Source organism: Pelophylax lessonae (assembly GCF_965119305.1).
Source record: "Pelophylax lessonae genome assembly, chromosome: 1".
NCBI lineage: Eukaryota > Metazoa > Chordata > Amphibia > Anura > Ranidae > Pelophylax > Pelophylax lessonae.
The window spans coordinates 396,549,386-396,577,053 of record NC_138768.1 but is presented as its reverse complement, the minus strand read 5'-3'; positions in this window follow the sequence as shown (position 1 = coordinate 396,577,053).

Below are 27,668 nucleotides of genomic sequence, written 5' to 3'. Positions count from 1 at the left end.
ATTTGGCTGCTCAATGACCAGGCCCTATTTTGCAATACGGCACTGTGTGAATTTAACAGACAATTGTGCGGTCGTGCGACGCTGTACCCAAATTAAATTGATGTCCTTTTTTTCCCACAAACAGAGCTTTCTTTTGGTGGTATTTGATCACCTGTGCAATTTTTATTTTTTGCGCTATAAACAAAAAAAGAGCGACAATTTTGAAAAAATAACAATATTTTTCACACTTTTTTTTGTATAAAATTCTCAAAAAAAAAAGAAAATGTAAAAATTTTAAGTTTTTTAACATTTTAGGCCAATTTGTTTTTTGCTACATATTTTTGGTACAAAAAAATAGCAATAAGCGTATTTTGATTGGTTTGCGCAAAAGTTATTGCGTTTACTAACTACAGGAAAGATTTATGTCATTTTTATTGTTTTTTTTTTTAACTAGTAATGGCGGCGATCTGCGATTTTTTTTGCGGGACTGCGACATTGCGGCGGACAGATCCGACCCCTGACTGACATTTTTGACACTTTTGGGGGTACCAGTGACATTACTACAGTAATCAGTGCTATAAATATGCACTGTTACTGTAAAAATGACACTGGCAAGGTAGGGGTTAACTTTACTGGTGATCAAGGGGTTAAGTGTGTTCCTAGGGGCATGATTCTAACTGTCAGGGGGCGTGGCTAGTGAAGTAACCACAGAGACATGCAATCCTATATAGCAGGATCGCATATCCTCTGTGCTTACTTCAGGGAGAATGACAGACAGCTGTGTTTTCATCAGCCGCCTGTCTTTCTCCCTCTGCTGCGGGAGATCGCGAGTGGCCGGCGGCCATCGGAGCCACCGGTCACACGCGCTTGCTCCCCAGGGAATGAGCAGGGGCGGGCAGGGGTGGGCGAGCGACATAGTACTACTCCGCTTTGCCCAGTAGCGGCAGAGTGCCGCAGTAAATGTACGGTGGGCGGGGCGAAAGTGGTTAAAAACAAATTTGTGCTATGCTTAGCTGACTACGGTCATCAGTGGATGGGGTCATAATGGGTGCACCTAATAAGCATGTAAGGCCAAGGGGTTTTTTTATTTTTGGATGTGGAGGGAAGGATTTTTTTTTTTTGTGTTCCTGCTGAAGAGATACACCATCTCTATTAGTCCTGGACACCATTGTCACCAGGACAGCAAAAGACAGGGAAGCCAAACATTTATATTTGTCATCAGAACAAGGGGAAATATTTCTGTGTGGTAATCAGTACTAGTGACACCAAGAGGGCATTTTCCCTCACTTTGGCCATATTTCCCCTAACTTTCCATCTCCCCAATTGGACAAAGACAAAACTATCCAACAGAGGTTTTAGGCTCTGTTTACACCTAGACGATTTGATTCCAGAACCGTGGCAAAACACCAGATGTGTTTGCAATGTCATTATTTCTTGATGGGACCCCAAACGCAGTGCGATTTTTCTGCAATTGTTGAGCGACACAATGCGCTACAATCACGGCAAAAATCCCAACGCCAGACACTTATGGCTCCGTGCTAAGATCTGAAACATGAGCTTTTTTTTTTTTTTTTTTGAAGCATTTTTGGAGCAGGGGGAGGCCCATTCAAATGAGGCCACTCCAAAAACACTCCACTAAAAAAACAAAAACACTAAAATGAAACGCGCTTCAACAGCTGTCACTGCACTACGCTAAGGTGTGAATGGAGCCTTAATCATTCCCTAATCTATCCAACAGTAAGAAAAAAGTTCTGCCTGTAGATATACTTTAAAAAGGTATTGTTGGTGGGGCTTGGCTTGCCGACACTGCAGATGGATGCCTGATTATCGCTGCTTCGCATAGCACCCGACTTTCAACGGCTGCAGAGCTCGACGAACAGGGGATAAATCACCCACAATTCCCCCCCAGAGGGTCACACAACACCAGGGCATAATGTCCAAGCAGAGAAAACAATTAAAGATACCTCAAAAGCTAATGAGCTTCTTTTCACCAGCCGGAGTGGGCCGCTGCCAAGATGGCACCTGTAGGTCACACAGGCATGCTGCTGAGATCTCTCCTCGCGCTGGCAGCGGCGGACCACAACACCCAGGTTTCCCCTCACAAGCAGCAACAAACTTTGAGTACACCACCTTGCTCACCTCCCTCTGTATCTCCTGTAAAATCCAAGCTCAGGAGGGAGGCAATCCCACAGTATACCCTTCACCTTTCCTTCCCCTGACATCCAGCAGCCCTCAGCCATAGATAACTTCCCTGCCTCAGATCAGCCCATTTTTGAGTAGACAATGAAGAACATGCTAATTTCCCTTAAACAGACATTGTACTCAGACCTCTCAGCTGCAGTGACATCTCTGGCAAATGTGTTACAACACCAGGACCAGCAACTTCACCATGTAGAAAGCAAGATGTCTGACCTCTTCACTGCCCACAATGACATGGTTGATGTATACACAGAACATGAAGATGAGCTACAGTCAATAAATAGCAGACCTCGAGGACAGGCCTTGCTGGAAAGACAAAAAATTCTGCAACGTACCAGAATCAGTACATCACCCTGAGCTGGTACAATTTTTACAACAATTAATGCAAGCACTAATACCCGACTTAATGGACAGGGACCTGGAAATTGACAGGGCCCTCAGGCTCCCAAAACCTCCTCACCTCCCGGCAGGGTAACCACAGGATGTATTGATGCGCATCTACTTCTACAACGCTAAGGAGAAGGTTATGTTTGCTGCCAAGTTAACCTCAAATCTCCCTAAACTTTTTGCTGAGATTTTTCTATATACAGTTCTCTCCAAAGCTACAATGGAGAATCCCCAACAACTGACCATGATAACGAAGGCACTTCTAAACCACCATGCACCATACAAATGGAGGCTCCCCACTAAACTCCTGATCACATTTCAAGGGAAAACTCATGTTGTGCACACGCTCTCTGCTGGCCTTCAACTACTGAGGCTCTGGCGCTAATTCCTTCTGAAAACTCAAAACCACCTTCTCCTTCTTATTCCCAAATGGAAGCTGACTGGTCCCTTCAAGATGCTTGACACAACCCGTTTGCACACATGACCCCAGTTTGTTACCGCGGACCATTGCTTCCTACAAGCCTAACGTTCATTCCACCGGCGCTGATTTCCTGGACGCCACTGGAAGACACCCCCCCCCCCTGTTTGGAAATTATCAGCAGTAAACCTGCATTGAACCTGCATTGTTAACGGATTCTCTCTTTTTATTCTCCTCCCTACTCTACACCAGCTGATGTGCGCTGATGAGGCTGCACTGATGGGCACTGATTGTCTGCATTGATAGACACTTAAAGGCACTGATAAGGTGGCACTGATGGGCACTGATAGGGACTGATGAGACAGCACTGATGGGCAGTGATCAGTAGGCAGTGATGAGGCTGCACTGATAGGTGTCACTGATGGTCACTGCGAGGTGGCACTGATATGCGGCACTGATGGGCACTAATAGGCACTGGTAGGTGGCATTGATAGGCAGCACTTATAGGTGGCACTGATTATGATGCACTGACGGTCACTGATTGACAGCACTGATGGGCATTGATAGGTGGCACTGGTGGGCATTGGTTAGCAGCTGTAATGGGCACTGATAGATGACACCGATGGGCACTGATAGGCAGCACTGATAGGTGGCACTGATGATGAAACACTGATGGTCACTGATTGGCAGCACTAATGGGCACTGATAGTTTGCACTGGTGGGTACCTGTAGGTGGCACTGGTGGGCACTGGTTAGCAGTACTGATGGGCACTAGTAGGTGGCACTGGTTAGGAGGACTGGTGGTCACTGTATGGGGCCGATGTCCCTTTTACAGAAGCCGGTAATCGTCTTATTTTTTCTCCTTACGCTGTCAGGGTGAGGGGGAAAAAAGCCAATTACCAGGCTTCTGTTTACATCATGTGATCAGCTGTCATTGCTGCCTGTGCACTGCAGAGAATGGGAGGACCTCCATGTATGCCCTCCCAGCAATTTAAACCCAAGCTTTGGCCGTCTTTTGGCTATAGCACGGGCACCAAGTGGTTATCTTGAAGGCTCAGCATCACATGTGGGTCTTACCCAGAGCGATCTGCATTGGAACACCCACTGCTCCAGACTTAAATCCAGAAACCAAATCATTTTTATATTTATATAATTACTCCCAAGAATCATCCCACTGATTGCATGAGGGCTCTATAGAGGATTACTGAGGCAGAGTGTTGTGATGTTTTTAGGAAGCTATGTACAGTACAGCACCTTACTGCCCCCTTTTACAAGCTATTATCTGCCTCCATTGCAAAGAGAAGCACAGAGTTAAATAAGGGCCAGTTCACCCTAGAATGTGGTGTGGGAATAAATTACCAAAAGTATTGGGGCACCTGTGTGAGGTCAGGCACTGATGCTGGACGAGAAGGTCTGGCTCGCAGTCTCCACTCTAATTCATCCGAAAGGTGTTCTATTGGGTTGGGTCAGTCTAGTTCTTCCTCCCCAAACTCTCTCATCCATCTCCTTATGGACCTTGCTTTGTGCACTGGTCCAAATCATTTGGTGGAGGAGGGATTAAGGTGTGGGGTTGTTTTTAGCCCCTTAGTTGCAATCAAGGGAATTCTTAAGGTGCCAGAGTACAAAGACACTTTGGACGTTTTCATGCTCCCAAAATACATGCATATGCCTTACGTGCATGAACGCACGTACATACCACATCAATGTTCTTAAATGCCCTAAACCAAGTGTAGCACAATTCCCAGTCATGTTGTGGGATATGGGTCCCCCTGGGTCACTGGGTGCAACAAAAGTACCTTTGTGCATGTTTCTCAGAGTGTGAGCACTGAAACAATGACCAGTCCAGTATCTTTGGGTTTTTGTATTAATTTTGAAACTTGGATAGGAGAAGGGATGAGTGGGATACTCCTTTGGCTCAACTATGTACAACTTGGTGGAGACACTTGAAAAATGCTGATTGGCGCTGACTTGACACTGGCAAGATTCCGGTCAACGCCGGTTAACGCTGGTTAACACTGGCCTGATACCTGTTAACGCTGAACTGACTTGTGACTGCTTTTCTGGATAAAGAAGACCTCTTTAAGCTCCCTTAAGCACTCCTTGCTGAGGTAGCTATTTGCATTCACTGCTGCACTGCTGAATACTTCAAGGCCCACACTGGCGCCCCCTTTTCTCTACTTCTCTTCAGTGTTTAGACACAGGCACCCCCTTTCTCCAAACCTCTCTACTGGTTAGCTGGCTCCCGGATCCCTTTGACCTTCTGGAGTGGTCCCCTATCCTAGGCAGGCCCCTGGGCAGTTCCGAGTACTTACGACACTGTTTTTCCTGGAAACTTCTGTCCAGCAGCTCCACAGCACTCTGGATCCCTTTCTGCAGCCCAGCTCAACCTCCGGTCCTCTAGGCCGACCGCCCAGGACACACTTGCTTCCTCTGACAGGAGGAGAGACAGCCGTCAGCCTCCTCCTGGGACTCTGCTTCCCGCCAAAGACGCTCTCTCATGTGCTCCCCTCAGACTTATACCCCATCCCAGGGTGCATTGCGGCAGACTCCACCCTCTGGGATAGATTCAAGCCCTGGTGCGCTATTGGCCAGGTTTCCTCCACTGTCCAATAAGAGCCCTCATTGGACACAGTGGGGATAGTCCCCAGACTCAACAGACACGCCTGGAAACACATGACAGCCTAGCTGAATGATCAGGCCCCCCTGATGAGCAGGCAGGGCCACTATATGCTTTTCCTAGCACCCACCTAGGAGGGTGCTAAACAAGCATTTTTTATGCTGGGTTTTTCTGCCAGCAGAAACATAAATAGTAAATAGACATTAAAAAGGCATATTTTAATACACCAATGTGCATGTAGCCTTAGGCTACACTCACATTGGCCAAAACATTTTACTGATCTTATTACTCATTTTATTCAAGTGCAAAAGTTCCTGCATAATGATCAGTAAATAGTTGCATGAAATTGTCCTGTATTTTTTTTAATACCTGAATCTGGAATAAATGTATACATATGTCCTTGGAAGTAGATTTTTAGAATTTGTATTTTGGATCTGAGCACAGTGCATTTTTACACACCTGTGTGAATTTCTTCATTGCAATCAATGCAGTTGTGGTCAGATCTGTAAATAAAAAATGTTTGTCATTTTTTTTTTCCCGGGTACATGGTATATGCTTTAGGTGCCCAGGCCAATAACCTATATGTGACTTTCGGCTGTTTGATTCACTAACCCCTCACTCTTTAACCACTTAAGCCCTGGAAGATTTTACCCCCTTCCTGACCAGGGCCTATTTTGCGATTCGGCACTGCATGAATTTAACGGACAATTGTGCGGTCCTGCAATGCTGTACCTAAACGAATTTGACGTCCTTTTTTTCCCACAAACAGAGCTTTCTTTTGGTGGTATTTGAGCACCTGTGCGATTTTTTGATCATGCGCTATAAACAAAAAAAATTTTGCAAAAATAACAATATTTTTCACATTTTTTTATATGAAATCCCCCCCCCCCCCCCAAAAAAAAGTAAAAATAAAGGAATTTTTGTAAAATCTTACCTGTAAAATTCCAAATAATTTTTTTTTAACATTTTTGGCCAATTTGTTTTATGCTACATATGTTTGGTAAAAAAAAATCGCAAAAAGCGTATTTTGATTGGTTTGCGCAAAAGTTATCGTGTTTTCTAACAAAGGGAAAGATTTTTGTCATTTTTTTTAACGCGTAATGGCGGCGATCTGTGATTTGTTTTGCGGTACTGCGACATTGCAGCGGACAGATCGGACCCTTGACTGACATTTTTGACACTTTTGGGGTTACCAGTGACATTTCTACAGTAATCAGTGCTATACATATGCACTGTTACTGTAAAATTACACTGGCAGTGAAGGGGTTAACTTTTTTTGAGAGGGAGGGGTTATGTGTGTCCCTAGGGGCGTGATTCTAACTGTCATTGGCTGTGGCTTGAGGTGTAGGAACAGTGGTCAATGATCCTACATAGTAGAACCGTGTGATCACTATTCCTACACAGGGGAGAATGACAGGTGGCTTGTTTACATCAGCCGCCTGCCTTTCTCCCTCTGCACCGACGATCGCGAGTGACCGGCGGACATCGGGTCCACCGGTCACATGCGCGGGGGGGTCCGTGACTGCGCGGGAGCGCGCCTCCGGCAGCGCACGCTCGCTCCCCAGAGCCTCACAGGCTAGTGACGTATATATACGCCACTTTGCCTATGAGGGGCTGACCGCCGCAGTATATGTACTTACGGCAGTCGGCAAGTGGTTAAAACAATAGCTAATAGCTTTTTATAGATCTGCTAAAATTAAAGTCACAATGGTGCAGTCTCACTGCACATTTTATGATAAACAGTACTAAAGCATCAATGAATGTTGACAGAGATTATTATCAAGGAACCTGTGTTACTGATTCCCAGACTCTTCTTCTTGATGGCATCAATAACTAGTCGTTTCGTCATTGCAAATGACATATACATACCCACATGAATTAATGCACATTGCTGTAAGTGCAAAATAATGTAGAAATATTTCCGCGCTAATGTGATGAGTGAAAAAAACAAATAAATATAACAGCAGCCAGCACAAAATCAACTAACAGTGACTCAAACAAGCAATATCATACAAAAGTGCAGCGCTAAAGATACCAATATTCACAAAAAATATGAAAAGAATGGGTAGTGTCCAAATAAATGAGTCCCACATAAATTAGTGTAAGATAAAGATGAATCCGCATGCATGATATTCCAGGGAGGGAATTCTTTCCTGTGACACCAAGGATAAGTGAAGGAGGGGGACACCTCTGTGATCAGATATAGTAAGCAGCTTACCGAATTTCCGTGGCTGCTCAAATGAATGAGTCAGCCTCTCCCGGCTAATAATGAAACCAATATGGTCAGATGTTTAGACAAGTGTTTCAGAGCTCCGTAGTTACTTTTCCAAAAAAGAGGGACCGCCTCTCCATATGGGTGGTGGAATCAGTATGATTAGGGGATGTTAGGCTTAGCACTCCTCAATAAACTCCATCAGCCATAAGTGAATATGTGGAGAAGAAACAGAGGCCCATAGCGTAATCCCGTAAAGACTTTAGACAATATTTATTAAAGAAAATTATTCACAATGTAACAGATGATAACAGGCATATCGGAAGCTGAACGTAGGGTAAAAGTGCGGCGTCCCGCAGGTATCCCAGGCAGCAAACAGTATGTCACAAAAAGGCCGGCTACTTCCAGGGGGCGTGTGGACGTTGCGTCTGGAGTCGCCAGCGTTTCGTCATCACAAGACGTCATGGAAGTAGCCGGCCTTTTTGTGACATACTGTTTGCTGCCTGGGATACCTGCGGGACGCCGCACTTTTACCCTACGTTCAGCTTCCGATATGCCTGTTATCATCTGTTACATTGTGAGTAATTTTCTTTAATAAATATTGTCTAAAGTCTTTACGGGATTACGCTATGGGCCTCTGTTTCTTCTCCACATATTCACTTATGGCTGATGGAGTTTATTGAGGAGTGCTAAGCCTAACATCCCCTAATAATACTGATTCCACCACCCATCTGGAGAGGCAGTCCCTCTTTTTTTGGAAAAGTAACTACGGAGCTCTGAAACACTTGTCTAAACATCTGACCATATTGGTTTGATTATTAGCCGGGAGAGGCTGACTCATTCATTTGAGCAGCCACGGAAATTCGGTAAGCTGCTTACTATATCTGATCACAGAGGTGTCCCCCTCCTTCACTTATCCTTGGTGTCAAGGGAAAGAATTCCCTCCCTGGAATATCTTGCATGCGGATTCATCTTTATCTTACACTAATTTATGTGGGACTCATTTATTTGGACACTACCCATTCTTTTCATATTTTTTGTGAATATTGGTATCTTTAGCGCTGCACTTTTGTATTATATTACATTGCTGTAAGTGCTTTTTATTTCTGAATTTTTGCACAAAAAAGTACCTATACCTACACCTTGAGACAAAGAACAGCAAACATTGCACTTTGCTAGTATAGGGTTAATACTTATCACTAATGCAGGTAAATGATTGAAAATGGTTTGCTGTTTGCTATTGGAACATGTTGTTTAATTAAGCGTGTCTGTATTTGCTTCTACACATTTATTTTAAATGAAATGTAATCATTGTCATTTTCATTTGAATAAACTGTAAAAAAAAAAAAAAAAAACATGTCTGTCACCAGTCTGTGGTACCGTGTGGGCTATTATTTCACAGTAACCCAACAGAGCTGTTCTCCAGTGCTTGAACACACATATTTTGAACTGACGGTGAACAAATAGAAAGATTGGAAATTTAGGGATTTAAATTTATTTGTAAGAGAAAGTTTGCCATTGTAAAATATTGTCCTAGGAATCTGTAGGCTGTCTAGTGTCTACCATTCTATTCTGTTGTTGTCTGTTACTGAGTGCTAATAAGTAAGTGCACTGGGCCAAACTCTCCTGCCCTTGGACTGCAAAATCATATTTAGACACACAATTAACAGGGATATGGAGGTGAGATTGTGAAAATGGAGTAGAAAACAAAGTACACAATTATACATTAGACAATCAAACAAAGTTTTTTTTCAAAGGGAGCCTGCTACTACTACCACCACCAACAAGGCCATAGCTGCCCTCACCATTTGTTTACCCCCTGGGAAAAAATATAAACCAGACAACCATTTTATGTATTGGCCTTAGCAGTCATCTAACAAAAATCCAGACCAATTTAAAAAAATAAAACAAAACAGTTAATAATAAATAACCAAAAAGATGGGTTAATGGTCCTTGAAGGCATCAGAAGGAAAGCTTCAAAAATGTATTGCATCTTCAGCCAAAATGTTGTTACTTGGTATACCCCGAGAGTTAATACGCTGACCCAGGAATCATTGCAGAAGTCCACTGCCGAATACCCATTTGATATTTCTCCTGGACCACATTAAAATGGAACATCATACCTTAGACGAATCCCTATTCACTCTTACATTAATGAAATACCTTCAAAGACCCTCCATATGCAAAATAGATGCCATGACTGTCAAAAACATTCAAATAACAGTGGTATACCAATTCCAGAGCAGGACAGTGGAATGTTTTTTAAACACTGGTCAGCCTGAGAATGTCCCTATTCTGGTCCTCACTACAAATTGGTTTAGAGGACCTCATGTCTCCGATACCCCATGTATTATTCAGGTTAGAGGATCTACTTTATTTTATTGTCCAGCTGCCTGGCACCCCTTCTGCGCTGTCATATGGCCCCTATGCCTATGTCCTTTGTCCTATTAGTTCTGAGTAATTGAACATCTAAAGAATAAGCTTAACCATGCCATACATTGCCTTTAGAAAAGAACATCTAAATGCACAGTATTGTTTAAAACAGGGTACCGTGTAATGCTTTAAATATAGCAATCACTTTACCAACTTTACTTGACATTTTAATAATTATTTGCTGTGTTGAGTGCACCTGACTATTCAGGCTTCTGTGATAAAATTAGAGAATTAAAATTCACACTTCACATGAATCAACAGAGAGTGTGTCATGATAATCAGATAGCATTAAAAGCACCTCTCATTTTCAATAATTTAAAAAAAACTGCTGCTCCTGAGCTGTCTCGTAGAACCTAAAGTTTAGGTAGCCTGGATCACATGGTCTGTCATGGATGGTATGTCATGGATATTTTATTTATAATTACATTGGTAAAGATTGTCCAATGTAACTAAGTAGTTACTACTGTATATCTGGCAGATGCCCTTGGAAGCTGGAAATCATTTAGAAGACATCACTATGCCAGTGATCTTCACTTGCTTCTGAAGCAAGTGAAGATCACTGGCATCAGGGCAACCCAGCGGCTGCCCTGATGCATTCTGAAAACAGGAGGTCGGCTGCTTGGCGGAACGGTGGAAGTGGTGGAACGGTATCATCAGTGATTTCCAGCTTCCAGGGTGATCAGCCAGGTATGGTATATGCAGGTTACATTGGTCCAAGCTTGACCAATGTACCTAGTTATAAAAATACCCATACTTGGAATGAATCCTTAAATGTATTTAAAAGACAGCTAGCATAAATACTTAAATTTGACATGCCCCCAAACATTTGTAATCCTATATACAGTAGCATAATATGGGATTGGAGAAGGAAGGTCAGTACTTTGGCCAGTCAATGAGGAGGAGAATCTCAAATTATGGAGTTAGGACCGCGCTATACAGAGGAGCCTTGGTGCGGCATTGCAGCTTCACATATATTTGCCAATGTGTGCATCTAAACAATCTGTTTTCATTGTGCATTGTTAGACAGGCTCAATATTTTTGGAGGCTAGTAATTGTGCTGGGAATGTGTTTTGCTTGTTAGGAACGAGCAAAGTTCTTCTATGTGCACCTTACTGTAAGAGCTAGTTACAGATTGATATGGTTGCCTTTTTGTTTTTTGTATAGCTTTGAGCAATATAACTCTCTGTTTTTAGCCCAGGCAACCCTATAGGGTCGTTTGTGAATACACTGTTGTAATTAAAAGTAAGTAAGAAAGTGGCACTACCACAAGTTATTGCACCTCATTTAAATGTTTGGACTTAAAGGAGTTGTAAAATCAGAAGTTTTTTTTATCTTAATGCATTCTGTGTATATTCGCTTATTGGGCCATTGCTTTCAAAAAGGGTGGAGATTCTTGTCCCATATTCCCCAAGCAGCATTTAATTTTAGAGTCTCAGTTGATCATGTTAGGTAAAAGGAGGTCACCAAGAGGTAAGGAGCTTGTGCTGTCTGAAAAAAAGCTTTCTCTTGACAGGGACTCACTTTTACACTATTTGCGATCATGTAGCAGATTCTTTGGGCCACTTTTAACCAAGTGAAATGGGCATTCACTCATTTACTGCGGCAGGGCAGCTCGGCTGCACGTAATGACGTAGATCTACTTGATTATGTGCACGCGGTTTTGGCGGCACGCACACGCCGCCGGAGCTGTGCTTTCGCTGTGGTTAGACACAGCGGGAGGCAATCCGCGGGAGGAGCGGGCTCGACCACCGCCGGCATCCAGTGATCTTCAGCAATACTGACAAGAGAGCCATCTGGAATGTAAACAACGCAAGAATGCTCTCCTGTCAGAGAGACAGGGAAAGATTGTGTGATTTAGCTAAGCTAAGCTGTTCAATCCAACCCCAAAACAGTTAGAATGCACATATAGAGAACATGTTTAAACCCTTGATCACCCCCAGTATAAACCCCTTCCCTGCCAGTGTAACTTATACAGTAACAGTGCATGTTATTTAGCACTGATCACTGTATTAATGTCACTGGTCCCCAAAAAGGGTCACTAAAGCCCTGTACACACGTACCGATTGTCGGCCGCAAATATTCGGCCGCCGACCGATCGGCCGATTGTAGGCTTGTTAGTATGATGCTTCCGACAGCCAACAGCGGCCGAATAGAATCTGTCTTGCAGACTTTAAAATATTTGTTGGCCGTCACCACAACGGCCGATTGTTCGCCAGTCAGTACAGATTTCGGCCGACAGACAGCAGATTAGCAAGACTGGGCATGCTCAGAAAAGAAAAAAGACAAGGAAAGTTAACCATCACATGACATCACTTCTGCAGTCGGCTGTTGTTGGCCGACAAAATTCGTGTGCAGTCTTTTGCAGTTTTCAACAGACACGACAGCCCTGGACAAAAGACGGCCGATCGTTCGGCCTACGATCAGTACGTGTGTACGGGGCTTTAGTTTCAGATTTGTCCGAGGCAATGTCGCAGTCCCAATAAAAATCGCTGATCACCGCCATTACTAATAAAAAAAAAAACTTTTGCGCAAACCAATTATTAAACGCTTTTAGAAATTTTTTTAACCAAAAATATGTAGCAGGATACAAGTTGGCCTAAACTGATTTTTTTTTTTCATTGGGAATGTTTTATAGCAGAAAGTAGAAAATATTGGTGTTTTTTCAAAATTGACGCTTTTTTTTTTGTTTATAGCACAAAAACAAACAAAAACAAAACAAAACTCAGAGGTGATCAAATACCACGAAAAGAAAGCTCTATTTGTAGGAAAAAAGTACATCAATTGTATTTGGGTACAGCATTGCAACTGTCAGTTAAAGCAACGCAGTGCCGAATCGCAAAAAATGGCCTGGTCATTAAGGGGGTAAAACCTTCCGGGGCTGAAGTGGTTAATAATAGCTGAATATTCAGATTAAAAGTTGAAGGCATGTTTCCTATACCCTGACGTTCTCCAGATGTCAAGCTGAAAAACATAACATTGCTTCCAATGCGTACACATCAGACAATGAAAGGTGTCCACTTAAAAAATGACTAGGATACTGACAATGACCAGTTTGCATCCATAATAGGCTCAACATAGAAGAATGCTATTACAAAATGATTGAGAATTTGCACACTGGGCTTGGACAGACTAAACTGACAATTATTTATTACATACATCTTTATGAGTTATATAGAAAATGACATGCTGAAAAAGCACAGCATTTTAATCACCTGCAGTCTTCATAAAACAGTATGGAAAGGTCTAAAAATGCATTAGAGTTTAAAACAGCAAGAAAAAGAATGTCATCATGGAGAGAAAGCAACATGAAACAAACAGACCCCAGGTCAGATTACAGCATGATTGTAAACTTCTATTTTATTACTAGGGCATTTGTTGATTTGTTATAATATTATTTTTCACCTGCAGAGAGAGATTGGTGCTTTCAGTCATGTTATTAATACTTTGTTGTGACTATTCAAAGTAAAGGCAGCAATAATGTTGTCAAATTTCCGTGGGAGTAAAGTTTAGCTTAAAAAAAAAAAAAAAAAAGACATAAAGTCAAACTAAAAAAAAGACAAAGCCGGCTACTAAGAATAACTGACTTTTGACACTTTGAACATTATAAGCTGAACTTGGATTGTGCTGCAGCTGTAAGGTCCTGTTAATATACACTGCTCAAAATAATTAAAGGAACACTTTTTTTTCCCATAAAGTTTATTGAACATAAATGTAATAAACAGAGTCCACAGATAATACACTGTCTGTTTGGTGAAACATAAAAGTATGCATACATATAGTCAAAACATATATCAACTTGAGTTAACCACTTAAGCCCCGGAAGATTTTACCCCCATTCCGACCAGGGCCTATTTTGCGATTCGGCACTGCGTGACTTTAACGGACAATTGCGCGGTCGTGCAACGCTGTACCTAAATGAATTTGACGTCCTTTTTTTCCCACAAACAGAGCTTTCTTTTGGTGGTATTTGATCACCTGTGCGATTTTTTGATCATGCGCTATAAACAAAAAAAGAGCGACAATTTTGCAAAAATAACAATATTTTTCACATTTTTTTATATGAAATTCCCCCCCCCCCCCCAAAAAAAATGTAAAAATCTAATTTTTTTAACATTTGCGGCCAATTTGTTTTATGCTACATATATTTGGTAAAAAAAATCGCAAAAAGCGTATTTTGATTGGTTTGCGCAAAAGTTATCGCGTTTACTAACAAAGGGAAAGATTTTTGTCATTTTTGTTGTGTTTTTTTTTTACGCGTAATGGCGGCAATCTGCGATTTTTTTGCGGTACTGCGACATTGCGGCGGACAGATTGGACCCTTGACTGACATTTTTTACACTTTTGGGGTTACCAGTGACATTTCTACAGTAATCAGTGCTATAAATATGCACTGTTACTGTAAAATTACACTGGCAGTGAAGGGGTTAACTTTTTTTGAGAGGGAGGGGTTATGTGTGTCCCTAGGGGCGTGATTCTAACTGTGATTGGCTGTGGCTTCAGGTGTAGGAACAGTGCTCACCGGTCCTACATAGTAGAACCGTATAATCACTGTTTCTACACCGGGGAGAATGACAGGTGGCTTGTTTACATGAGCCGCCTGCCTTTCTCCCTCTCCACCGACGATCGCCGAGTGACCGGCGGACATCGGGTCCGCCGGTCACACGCACGGGGGGGGGGGGGTACGTGACCGCGCAGGAGCGCGCCTCCGGCGGCGCGCGCTCGCTCCCCAGAGCCCTCACAGGCTAGCGACGTAGTACTACGTCGCTCTGCCTGTGAGGGGCTGACTGCCGCAGTAAATATACTGTGAGCAGTCGGCAAGTGGTTAAATAGGGGTAGTCTGAGGTAGACATACGTAGTAATAGTAGGTAACAATGGGAATTAGGTGAATTTATGGAAATCTTATCCATAAGTACTGCGTGTACTAATATATTAATTTTAAGCGATAGGGAACACTTTTTAATTAGAGTATAGCATCAAGTAAAATAAACTCCTGGGATATTGATCTGGTCAGTTAAGTAGCAGAGGGGGTTGTTAATCAGCTTCAGTTGCTTTGGTGTTCATGAAATTAACAACAGGTGTACTAGATGGGCAACAATGAAACAACCTCCAAAACAAGAATAGTTTTACAGGTGGAGGCCACTGACATTTCTTTCCCTAATCCTCAATTCTGGCAGTTTTTCACTAGTTTTGCTTCTGGCTAGGGTCAGTGTACTGGTAAAATGAGGGGATACCTGGATCCTATAGAGGTTGCAAAGGCAGTCCAACTCCTCCAGGATGACACATCAGTACGTGGTATTGCCAGAAGGTTAGCTGTGTCTCCCAGCACAGTCTCAGGAGCATGGAGGAGATTCCAGGAGACAGGCAGTAACTCTAGGAGAGCAGTACAAGGTGATAGAAGGTCCTTAACCCATCAGCAGGGTCAGTATCTTCTCCTTTGTGCAAAGAGGAACAGGATAAGCACTGCCAGAGTGCTACAAAATGACCTCCAGCAGGCAACTGTTGTGAATGTCTCTGACCAAACAATCAGAAACAGACTTCATGAGCGTTGCCTGAGGGCCTGACGTCCCTTTAATGGGCCCTGTGCTCACTGCCCGACAGTGTGGAGCTCGATTTGCATTTGCCATTGAACACCAGAATTGGCAGGTCCCCACTGGTGCCCTGTGCTTTTCACAGATGAGATGAAAGGAAGGTACAGAGCCACTGGATAAATAACTAACTAAACTTGCAGAGGTAAACAGAGTCCATAAAGTCCACATAGGAGAAATGGTTCAGATGCGGAAAATATAGCCGTAAATCCAACATCAATCTTGCAAAGGAAGTTTCTGGCAATGATCACACAAGGCAATAAAGGATGTACCCTTACCGGAAGGTTGGACCCCCTGTTACGGAAGGTCAAACAGGCGTGAGATATCAATCACCAGGAACAAACGATGCACCCAATTCTCCTCCAATCGTCCACGGAACATCCGGGCAGGACCATGGATTCAGTAAGCCTCAATAGACCCCAGGTGTGCATAAGGGATGACCTTAAATTTATAACCATTACAGCCTTTAACCTTTAGAGGTGTCCCCCCGGTTATCTGTAGATCTTTCTGTTCCTGGTGATTGATATCGCACACCTGTTTGACCTTCCGTAACAGGGGGTCCAACCCTCCGGTAAGGGTACATCTTTTATTGCCTTGTGTGATCATTGGCAGAAACTTCCTTTGCAAGATTGATGTTGGATTTACGGCTATATTTTCCGCATCTGAACCATTTCTCCTATGTGGACTTTATGGACTCTGTTTACCTCTGCAAGTTTAGTTAGTTAGTTATTTATCCAGTGGCGCTGTACCTTCCTTTCATTTATTCATGGTCTGATATACTTTGTACGAGCAGCCTTTTTTAGGGTATCAATTTCTTTGTGCGCAGCTTTCTTCCCATTGTTATTTTCACAGATGAGAGCAGGTTCACCCTGAGCCCATGTGACAGATGTGAAAGGTCTGATGAAGCCGTGGAGAATGTCATGCTGCCTGTAACATCATTCAGCATGACCGGTTTGGTGGTGGGTCAGTGATGGTCTGGGGGAGGCATATCCATGGAGGGACTCACAGACCTCTACAGGCTAGACAATGGCACCCTGACTGCCGTTAGGTATCAGAATAAAATCCTTTGACCCATTGTTAGACCCTATGCTGGTGCAGTGGGTCCTGGGTTCCTCCTGGTGCATGACAATGCCCGGCCTCATAGTGCGAGAGTATGCAGTCAGTTCCTGGAGGATGAAGGAATTGATACCATTGAATGGCCTCCACATTCGCCTGACCTAAATCCAGTGATGTCCTGGTCCAGATCTGGGAAGAAAATACACCAGGACATCATCTGTCGTCTCAAAAGGAGCATGCCTTGGCATTGTCAGGCATCCATACAAGCACATGGGGGCCAAACAAACTACTGAGTACCATTTTGAGTTGCTGCAATGAAATTTCAGCAAAATGGACTAGCCTGCTGCATTATTCTTTCACTTTGATTTTTGGATCTTTGCATTCAATTCTCTGTAGGTTGATAGTTTTCATTTCCATCAAACGATGTGGCATCCTTTCATTCCTAACACATTACCCAGTCCATACCAATATAGATCCTAACACATTACCCAGTCCTAGTGTTCCTTTCATTTTTTTGAACAGTGTATTAGTACCGGGTTAAAAGAGTCAAAATGATACAGGAAACACCAATTAATCACTTAAGATCTTTGTTTTTTTCCACATATAACTGTATTGCAATGGTGTAGTCTGTGCCCAATTGTCAGTAATCTGTTGAGATATTCCCAAACACACCTAATGTATGCCCCATGAGGTTTCTAAAAAAAAAATACTCAAAACCCAAAAATTCTAAGTGGTTGTAAACCCTTACATACTGTATATCCAGTGAAATAACTGGCATCAGATTATACACAGAGATTAAACCAATCCTCCTACATAAGTTGTGTCTCTTTATCTACAGTCTTCTCTTCTCTACATCTGTATAAATTCCAGAATTGATTAAAAGCTTGTCGGAGAGCTCAGAAAAAAAGGAGCAAAAACTGGAATTAAACCCTGCAGAGCTCAGTGAGGAGAGCTCTGAGAGCTGATTGGAGGAAAGGGATGCACCCCCCTTCACACAGGAACAGAGCTGAGGCTGTCATTTAGCTAGGGCCCCCTCCCCTGTCACCATTTTTCTCTTGGTGTTAGGAAAACTTGTCTGAAGTGATTCGTGCTGATAGAAGAGGAGAAAAGCAGCAGACAGAAATTACACTTAGTGCTCTTAATTGAGACAGGTACTAATTATAGAGGGATAAGCTGTGTTCATATTTCATGTTTGAGGTTTAATAAAGGTTGGAATAATGGTTTTACTTAAATGAATAAACTCTGACAATGGAAAGCACCCTTATTAGTGATAAATTATTTATCTCAACCCTCTAATGGCCAATTTTGCTGCACAGCTTGGTCTGTTAATCACTTCAGCTCCAGAAGGTTTTACTCCCTTCATGACCAGGCCAGTTTTTGCTAAGCAGCACTATGCTAATTTAACTGTACCCTAAATTTGTATAATTTTTTTTACATAAATAGAGCTTTCTTTTGGTGGTATTTGATCACCTAATGATTTTTTATTTTTTATTATATAAATGAAAAAAGGCCCACAATTAAAAAAAAAAAAAAAAAAGAATGTTTTTTATTTTCTGCTATTAAAAAATATCCCGTAAAAAATGAAAAAAAAAATCAAACCTCTTCATAAATTTTGGCCAAAATGTATTCTGCTACATGTCTTTGGTAAAAAAAAAATATCCTGATAAGTGTATATTCATTGGTTATGTGAAAGGTATAGTGCCTACAAACTATGGGGTATGTACTGGAATTTTCTTTTTATACTAGAAATTAGAAATGGCGGTTATCGGTGACTTTAGGTAGGACGGCATGCAATCTTACACTAAATGACACTTTGTGGGAACTAACTGCCACTGAAATCACCAGTGACATTATTACAGTGATCGCTGCTAATATTATGCCATGTCACTGTACTAATTACACTAGGCAGGAAGGAGTTACCATCTAGAGTGATCAAGGGGCTAAATATATGCCTAACATGTGTTTATGTGTGTACTGTATGCTGCTTTTACTGGGAATCTAGTTGTTTTTATTCCCTGCTTAGCAGGTAATGGAAAAACAACTAGATCCCCTGTCACTGAACATAGTTCTGAGCACTCACACACTCACAGAGCTTTGTTCAGAGAAGCTCAGAGCTGATTGCCCAGTGCTGGCGGCCATTTGCTGGCCAGGACCCGGTGATCAGCATGTGCAGTGATGAATCAGAGCACAGCCAGGCGGGTGGGCCACAGCTAGTAAATGTACGGTGTGTGGTCAGCAAAGTGGTTGAAGGGAGTTGAATAATATTAGACTTACTTGCAGAGTCGCCAGATGAAAATTAAGGTAAATAAGAAGTTGAATTAAGCCATGACATCAAAGACATAGTAAGCTGTTTTTTTGGGCTTTAACCACTTGCCGACTGCCGCACAACTATTTACGTCAGCAGTCAGCCCCTCACAGCCAAAGCGACGTAGGGCTACGTCGCTAGCCTGTAAGAGTTTTGGGAGCGAGCTCGCGCCGCTGGATGCGCGCTCCCGCTCCCGCTCGGTCAGGGACCCCCCCGCGCGTGTGTCTGACCTGATGTCCGCCGGGCACTCACGATCGTCCGTGACAGCGGGAGAAAGGCAGGCGGCTAGTGTAAACAAAGCCGCCTGTCAGTCTCCCCTGTGTAAGAATGGTGATCAAGCGGTTCTACTATGTAGGACCGTTGATCACTGTTCTTACACATCAAGCCACAGCCAATCACAGTTAGAAACACGCCCCTAGGGACACACTTAACCCCTCCCTCTCAAAAAAGTTAACCCCTTCACTGCCAGTGTAATTTTACAGTAACAGTGCATATGTATAGCATTGATTACTGTAGTAATGTCACTGGTAACCCCAAAAGTGTCAAAAATGTCAGTCAAGGGTCCGATCTGTCCGCCCCAATGTCGCAGTCCCGCAAAAAAATCGCAGGTCGCCGACATTACGCGTTAAAAAAAAAACAACAAAAATGACAAAAATCTTTCCCTTTGTTAGTAAACGCAATAACTTTTGCGCAAACCAATCAAAATACGCTTTTTGCGATTTTTTTTAACCAAACATATGGTAAAAAAAATTGGCCTAAAATGTTAAAAAATTGTGATTTTTACATTTTTTCTGGGAATTTCATATAAAAAAATGTGAAAAATATTGTTATTTTTGCAAAATTGACGCTCTTTTTTTGTTTATAGCGCATGATCAAAAAATCGCACAGGTGATCAAATACCACCAAAAGAAAGCTCTGTTTGTGGGAAAAAAAGGACGCCAAATTCGTTTAGGTGCAGTGTCGCACGACCGCGCAATTGTCCGTTAAAGTCAAGCAGTGCCGAATCGCAAAATAGGCCCTGGTCAGGAAGGGGGTAAAATCTTCCGGGGCTTAAGTGGTTAATACCACTTTAAGCTGGGTTAATATTTTTACAACAAAAAAAAGTGTAAGACTGTTTAGAATGTTACAACTATTTATTTATTTTTTTGGAGGCAGTCTGATCAGAAATGCCAGAATAATACAAAGAAGGACCTTTCTGCCCTGTGTATTAGCAGTGGTTTCCCTACAGAGGTCTCGGCTAGGTCAGACCCATATCTCATGCTCCCTGTTGATTGATTGCTAACTGGAAATTTTTTAGGCAGGTCTCCAGGAGGACCCAACTGGACTACAGTTATGGCAAAAAATGTGACAATGCCGCATAGGTTTTTAAATACCTATTGTGGCCTCTTGACAGTACAGGGTATTTTCTGGAAAAGGGGAACATTGCCTTTAACTTGTTGTATGGCAATCATACATAGAAAATAAAGTCATATTTATCCACAACATGCCGCTATACAAAATGTGATAAAATACCCAAGAAATAGGTAAAGGTCAAATGTGTAAGGTAACCCAGATAATGAAATCCAGTGCACAGTGACAAAAACAGATACTTCCCCTGTTATAACCATCAGTAACAAATATTGATGTTGACTAAGTCTAATATATCCAGCTTACCAATTATCTTTGACAGTTTCATTAGGCTTTTGCTACACACTGATAAAGAAGGTTGTATAGGGCGAATCCTTTTCATCCAATTTCATGTTTATTATTGCTTTGTATTTTCCTACGTCAGTGGACATTTTAGTGTTTTGAAATCTTGAGTCTTGATGGAGAAAAGAGCTAGACAGTGATTTAGCCGTTGCTATAAGCAGGCACAAACCATAATGGAACTGTAATGAAGACTAGGCAACCATGTTTTGAGGACAAATGTATTTCAAATGAAGTAAACAAATCCCCTGCTTTATGTAAAGCTGCTGAAATGAATTCCAAACAATGATTCAGTGCTATACTGAGACAACACCATCAGCCACTCATAAGCCCATGACATTTTAATGATTACTACTAAATTTCTTGTGAAGGAATGGAGGTGTATGACACATCTTAGCAAATCTGTTCCTGCTGTTGTCTTGGAAATTTCCTCTTAGCACCTACAGGGGAATCAACAGGATTTTAAAGGTATGGGTATATTATACTGTATTGCAAATATATTTTACATATATTTAGTTGTATTATGCTTTCATTCACATATACTTACATTATGACTTGCCAATGTTGTATGACATGTGGCTAAAGTAAGTTGATTGTGTCAGTTTCCCATACTAACAGTATGTTAACTAAAGATATTGACCTGTAAACTTATACAATACTCTCATATATGGATTTGTAAACTGAAAACTATTTATTTAAAGCTGGATATATTTATAGGAGAGTAAAGGGCAACATACTTTTTTAACAATCCTGGCTGTTTGGTCTTCAGAAATCATAAGGTTTGTCTAATTGGTTTGCCATAGAGAGGTTATGAAATAGAGGCTAATGTAGAAATATTCAGTGTAAAATGCAGAATTAGCTTTTAACATAAAACTATAAATGGTTGGACCGTTTAGTGGGGCTTATGCAAATCCAGAATAAAGTACTATTAAACCCAAAAACAAAATATTAACCTATTGTAATTTACCATTTCTTACATGTGGTAACATCATTGATTTCCCTTTGTTGGCTATGTTTTCCTTTTTTTTACTAGTTGTTCTGACCAATCAATCTGTTAGAAAAGGAAGGGAAAGTAAGGGGTAAGCATATACCCCCCCCCCACCTTCTGAAACATACCAGGCCACATATCCTCAACATGGGGAGGCTACATTGCCATGGGTAATCCCCCAAGCAAAGCACCTTTTCCCATGTTGATGTGGACAAGAGACTTTCCCATGCAACCCAGACCACCTTGACCCCCCTGCCCGTGGCTGTGAGAGCCTGCTGGTAGATGGCTTATTGGACTCTGGAGGTCTGGAAGCCCCCAAGTACCCCCTACATGTAAATGAGTAAGTGGTACAGAGTACCCTTACTGATTTACAAAAAAAAAATGTTAATAGTAAATAAAGAGATCACATACTGACAATTCCTTTAAGAAAGGAAAAAAAAATCCCACAATATAAATCCATACAGCTATCATCAGTTGTGATGTCAGTAATGTTATCCAGCTAAGAAAATACTCATCAATCAGAGATAAATTCTCTCAACATTGGACACCTTAGGTAGAAAGTAAATACTTTGTTGCAGTCTTTTGATACTTTTCTTCTAAAATGACCTTACACACCTACTGTATATGTTAATATTTTGCCTTCCATTCTATATGGCTTACTTTTGACTTTTTTTACACACTCCACTGTTTAAATGTTCCTTGCATTGTTCTATATAATGTTATCGGTGACCTGTATCCCTTCCTTGTTATAATTAATAAAAATATTGAAGCTAAAATACTCATCAATCATGATGGACAATGCCCCTTACCCTGCCAACAAAAAAAACCTGGTGACCTGTCAACCTTTCGATCGCCTCATTCTCTCACCATGAATTATGACTAAACGCAGCTAAATTTAAACAAAGGAACAGTGTATCCTGAGTGATATCATTGAACAAATATGTACATGACCATATTTAGTTTATGACTTCACCCTAGATACCCACCCCCTTGTTTACATTTAACCGCAAGGCTGGGAGCAGTCATTCATGGCAACTGAGCAACATGATCAGACATGTCAAAGAATTTTTTCTTTTAGTGGGTTGGCAGGTGTCTACCATCATAATTAGCAAGGATCTGCATCACTTCTGTATCACTACAACTGACAATGGATTTACATCATATGACTTTTTTTTTTTAAATAAGAACTTGGGTTTACTTCTTTTTGTGAATGAGTAGGAGTACTAAGTCTGGTATGGATTTTTATGGGACCGCATTTCTTTTCTTATTTGTTATTTTTCTGTATGTAATCTCCCTTAATATCTATACTAGACCTAAATGATCTGGTATAGATTTTGGAGGGGTGCCCCACACCATTTTTCTTTCTTTTACACCATAACAGTCCCTAACCTGTCAACCGGTAGTCCCTGACCGACATATTAGATGTCTGAGGTCTTCAGCTTCTTAACAACCAGCCTAAGCATTAACTGCCATATGTACCTGCTCTAGTAATACCACTGCTATTATTTTTACTTCTCATTGCAGCTGGAGGTTCACATCAGCTGTTCACCAAACCTCCAAACAAGCGTAATTTGGTCCTAATGTTGATTCTGCTCAACCAGAAGCTTTGGTAGAGAATTATGCTTTTGGGTAACCAAAGACATTAATGTGTATGTAAAGCTAACATTTTTTCATTACACTTTTTTTAGTACATTGAAGATGTTTTGTGTAATACTTTCTTAATATTAAAGACTTTTAGCTAAACCCACTGACTTAATCACTCTAAATTACTTTTAAACATCATATGCATTTACATGCTTATCTAATGTTATTCTTTAAGGAGTGGACCTCCACTCCTTATCAGGAGTGGAGTAGATACTAATAAAGACTTTTTATAGGTGATTGAGAAATATTGATTTTTAATACAGCTGTATTTAGTGTGTAGAACAGAGGTGCCTTATTAACACACATCTCACAGGAGTATGACATTTCCCAAGTGTCAGTGTACTGATGACCAAAACAGTGACGTTAGTCACTTTCTTCTAATTACAGCAAGAACATAACCTCTCTGTTGTATAACCAGTTCTGCATTACTGACTTTTGGGATCAGAGGACATGGAGTACATTTATTCAATGACACATCTCAGATAACAGCCTAATTAAAATAAGGAAGGCAATCAACAAAGCACAATAAACATATTCTTTGAAATTGTGTTGTGTTCATCATACCAACATAGGCATCTTCTTAGATAATAAGCTGCCCATACATCTACAGGTTTAGCAACCCAAGCCTGCAATAGATTGGTTATCCACAGGGAATATAAACTATGACAGATTTTACAAATTTAGAACCGGTTCACACAGGAATCGCATGGGAACGAAGCGTGTGCTGTGATTTTTGCAGCTTGCTCATTTGAATGAGCTGAAAGTGCACTGGAACGCAGAGAAAGTAGTGTATGCACTTCTTTCAAAAAAGTGCTGCATCAGATTGCATGGTTCAGCAGTACCATGTGATTGGGTGCTCAGAAAATGCACTGCATTTGCGATCTGTAATTGGGGTTCCAGTAACAATGCATTGACACCCACAGCAGATTGCAAAGATGGATTTCCAGTGCGGTATGGAAAACACGCACAGAATGTACCTTTTCCGCATTCTATTTTGGTGTGAACTGGCCCTTAAGCATGTACAAATATCCAATAAAGTTCAGGGGATAATAAAAATGTAAGTTGAAAAGCTTCTCTTGTGTGGCAAAGTTAATGGCAGTCCAAAAAATTGCCTGCAGAGAATGTCCAAAGCAAGTCTTCTCTACAGATACCATGCCCATCTGCGAGAACCTTACAATAGACCTCCAGGCAAACCACTATAAAATAAATTACGTTTAAACTTTTTTAGAGGCCAATGAATATGTTATTCTGTATCCATCAGATACCCCTCTTTCCTGTTTCATGTATATAGTTTCCTGTGTCACATTTCAGCCTCCAGCCTAATCAATAAACAATGCAAAGTGGAGCTGACCAAACACTGCCAAAGAAAACACAAAAAAGCATTTTCATTGATCATAATTTGCTTTAGCAAGAATTTAACGGTATGTAATTCATCATAATTGTTTCATCAAATGATCAAACACATACATTAATCAAGAAAGTTTGCATCTCAGCATATTATAAATATGATACCATCTTCTTATCAGTCTGTCCCTGTGTTCTTTTATAGCACGTGTATCTGTTACCTACTCCTACTTTTATGTGCTAGCAACAGCTAACAATGCACAAATTCACTTAAAATGCCTTCTATACCATTTTTGTTTGAAATATAACTTCATAATTAATATGTTTTTTAAGTGTAATTGTTCATTCCCTATATGTTCCTTACCTTGTCCCTAAATGCTAAAAGTAACATGCGCTGATCAACAGGCTTCATGGTATAGAATAGGACATGCTTTGTAGCATTTTATTTTTCATTATTTGCTCTATAGAAATAAGGACATATGTATGGCAGCAATTCTTCTGTACTACAATAACAAGTTCTTGTCTGGTTATTTCATGCTGTACCATTTTGCCATAATATCTGGATTTTGCAGTGCTGACAGCTAGGCTGTAAATAACTGCTCCTCAAAGCAGCTCCCTCTCTGTAAGTAAGCCATGAGTAGCAGCCAGGTCTAAGCGGGTCAGTGGGCGAATCGCCATGTATCAATGCAAGGACAAAAAGTAGATTGCGCTTGTCACACCTGTGCCAGGCATCCAGCCAACATCAGACAGCAGCAGCAGGAGTTTTTGTATGATGGATGGCTGTTTTTTTTTTCTCTCTGTTTTATTGTAAAGCTTCGAGTCAGAGCAAAACAGCTAAGTGAACATTTAAAATCCAAAACTGGGAGCAGTTTTACTTGCAAAGGCTTTATGAAATTGTCTAATCCTGAGATTTGACATGAGCGAATCTACTATAAGTCGGTTCAACCCAAATTAGACTAAATAAAAATATTATTTTGAACTTCAAACTTAATATACATTGAATTCAAAGGAAAACAATTGTTCATGTTCAACTTTGGCCCTTTGGTGCATAACTAGGCATGCTGCTGTCATTCAAATTACTCTTAAGTATTTTAGACAAAAGGTGATAATTAGTGTTGAGCGAACACGGACTGTATTATTCGTGTTCGTACCGAATAATTGGATTTTTTGTACCCGAACACGGACACGGACACTTTACTGTATGTTCGGGTAAAAATCCGTGTTCGGTCGTTTTATTTCCGGGTTTTGCATGCTTTGGCGCTCTTTTCATGGCGGGCTTTCAACAGCCAATCAACAATCGTTTAACTGGTGTGCCTTAAGCCATCCCAGCCATGCCTGCAAATGTCTCAGTAGCTGTGATTGGCCGTCTGAAGCATGTGACCAAGTCTTTATAAGTTCCAGGCAGCCGCAGCGGCTTCATTCTGCTGCTTAGATCAGGGACAGAGCACACATACGTGCTGGCTGCTGATTAGGGAAAGACAGGCAGGAAAAAACCATTTGTGTCCGGATAGAATTGAGGGACAGGTCGGAGTGTTTCGGCAGGGCGAGTTGTAGGCATTTTAGGGATAAAGTCTGCTGAATTATAGGGTCAGTGTCTTCTACAAACTACAATCGATATTGCTGTTTGGGGTGGGGTCTGCACTTAGTCCCGATCTACAATCTCTTCTCAATCCTGTTAGGGAGAGGCTGCTGCTGAATTTTAGGGAAACTGTGCTCTACAAACTACAATCAATATTGCTGTGTGGTGTGGGATAGGAGATAGGCAGGTGTCAGTGATCCACATCCATTTTTCTGTGTGTGAGCTGCAGTGAACACAATCTTTTTGGGCTGCAGTGAACACAATCTTTTAGGGTGCAGTGAACAAAATCCTTTTTGGGGTGCAGTGAACAACATCCTTTTAGGGTGCAGTGAACACAATCTTTGTGGGGTGCAGTGAACAACATCCTTTTAGGGTGCAGTGAACACAATCTTTTTGGGGTGCAGTGAACAAAATCCTTTTTGGGGTGCAGTGAACAACATCCTTTTTGGGGTGCAGTGAACAACATCCTTTTTGGGGTGCAGTGAACACAATCTTTTTGGGGTGCAGTGAACAAAATCCTTTGTGGGGTGCTGTGAACACAATCTTTGTGGGGTGCAGTGAACAAAATCCTTTTTGGGGTGCAGTGAACAACATCCTTTTTGGGATGCAGTGAACACAATCTTTTTGGGTTGCAGTGAACAAAATCCTTTGTGGGGTGCAGTGAACACAATCTTTGTGGGGTGCAGTGAACACAATCTTTTTGGGGTGCAGTGAACAAAATCCTTTTTGGGGTGCAGTGAACACAATCTTTTTGGGGTGCAGTGAACAAAATCCTTTGTGGGGTGCAGTGAACACAATCTTTGTGGGGTGCAGTGAGCACAATCTTTTTTGGGTGCAGTGAACAAAATCGTTTTTGGGGTGCAGTAAACAACATCCTTTTTGGGGTGCAGTGAACAAAATCCTTTGTGGGGTCCAGTGAACACAATCTTTGTGGGGTGCAGTGAACAAAATCCTTTTTGGGGTGCAGTGAACAACATCCTTTTTGGGGTGCAGTGAACACAATCTTTTTGGGGTGCAGTGAACAAAATCCTTTGTGGGGTGCAGTGAACACAATATTTGTGGGGTGCAGTGAACACAATCTTTTTGGGGTGCAGTGAACAAAATCCTTTTTCGGGTGCAGTGAACAACATCCTTTTTGGGGTGCAGTGAACACAATCTTTTTGGGGTGCAGTGAAAAAAATCCTTTGTGGGGTGCAGTGAACACAATCTTTGTGGGGTGCAGTGAACAAAATCCTT